Raw genomic sequence first — 1,749 nt, 5'->3', positions numbered from 1 at the left:
AGAGAGCGACAGACAGAATCTGAAGCAGGCTGCAGGCTCTGAGTTGTCAGCAGAGAGCCCAACCTGGGGCTCGAACCCAGGAGCTGTGAGATTATGACCTGGACCGAAATCAGATGTTCAAGAAACTGAGTTACCCAGGTGCCCGACCCAGGTAACATTTCTAATAATAACTATATAACTTACAAAAGGTTATCTGTTGATTGGCTACTGTTTGCTAGGCACTGAAACAAGCACTCTATTTTACTCAATGCTCATGAAAACTCTGCAACGTCTATATTTTTTATCAATTTTATCAGAAATGCATAGATTTCAAAACTGACCTCAGTACTTTGCAGCTCTTCCTACCAAGAGATGGAGTCTGGGGTGCCTGGGTGGCTCATTTGGTCAAGCGTCCAACTCTTGATTTTGGCTCAGTTCATGATCTCAGGATTGGTGAGCTCCACATCGGGCTCCTCACCCACAGTGTGAAAAGCTTGCTTGGGATTCTTTCTCTCTCTCTCCCCATCTCTCTGTGTGTGTATGTCTTTCTCTTTCACTCTTAAAAATAAATAAACTTTATTTTAAAAAAAGGAGATGGAGTCTATTTTCCCACAAGGCTTGATATCCCGACTTGCTTTCAGCCACACAACACAACCTGAGTGACATTATACCAATTCAGGGCTTAGGCTTCTGTCTGGTGAGCCCTCCTTCTTCCACATGCCCATAAAACCAATGAACAAAACAGAATGGGCCCCAACCATATAGAAGCTTTCCTAAATTTGGGGGGGGGGGGTAATTATTTTCACATTTTTCAAAAAAGATCCTATTCTTTGCACAAGTTTCAAATTTCATATGCTTTATTTCTGAATATCCACGGCACCCTCTACTTTTAACACCATGGCATTCTGATCCTTCAGGCAAACTCAAGAGAAACTCTCTGAAGAACACATCAAGTGTTTGTGGTTCAAGTTTCTCTCAGTGGCAGGGAGCCTCCAATGGATTTTTCATAGACATTTTAAAATATAAATCTCTGGTTATGTAATTGCTTATTATAATAACCATGAACCAAGAATCATGCCACAGAACCATTCACAGAAAAATATATCAGAAATTAGAGAAAATGTATTCTAACAACTTCCTTTCACATGTGGGAAAACTGAGATTCAAAAATATTGTCACCAGCCCAAGATCAAACAGTTCATGAGTTATAGAGAGGTGGAATCAAATACAGATCTTCTAGAATTCTGTCTAATGGCATCTCAACTTTACTACACTTGATCTTAGCCAAAAGGCCGAGAAGCGATTAATGGCATCTCAACTTTAAAAAGCACTGCTCTGGGGCGTCTGGCTTCGTTGGTCATGGGAGCATGCAATTTTTGATCTCATGGTCAGGAATTCAAGCCCATGTTGGGTGTAGAAATTACTTAAATAAATAAATAAACTTTAAAAAATGAAAGCACTGCCTCTATCCAATGATTGGTTAATGGAGTCAAAGCTAAAATAGGCACTTTTGTCTCCCTAGGAAATGTTCAAGTCCTACAACATTACAGTACAACTAAATCACAGGAACCTAAACAACTAAAGCAAAAGAGAACATGGGGGAGAAAACAGAATAATAAAGCCTTCCCTTAAGCTACATTTCCTAACACTGTTCTTGAAAAGCAAAAATCAATTTTTATAGAGTTCACTTCAGAGGAAAAATTCAGTGGAGACTATTTTTAAACAAAATTAAAAATTCAAGAGTGCAGTTAAAACACACTTAAAAGAATT

At 38.9% G+C, this 1,749-nt stretch overlaps 1 pseudogene; it reads right to left on the bottom strand.

Annotated features, from left to right (window-relative positions):
• Positions 1-1,189: 1,189 nt before the first annotated feature.
• Positions 1,190-1,283, bottom strand: LOC144236607 (U2 spliceosomal RNA; annotated as a pseudogene).
• Positions 1,284-1,749: the final 466 nt, after the last annotated feature.

The sequence above is a fragment of the Crocuta crocuta genome, unplaced genomic scaffold, assembly GCF_008692635.1.
Source record: "Crocuta crocuta isolate KB4526 unplaced genomic scaffold, BGI_CrCroc_1.0 scaffold317, whole genome shotgun sequence".
Lineage (NCBI taxonomy): Eukaryota > Metazoa > Chordata > Mammalia > Carnivora > Hyaenidae > Crocuta > Crocuta crocuta.
This window is presented reverse-complemented; position numbering and strand designations above follow the sequence as displayed.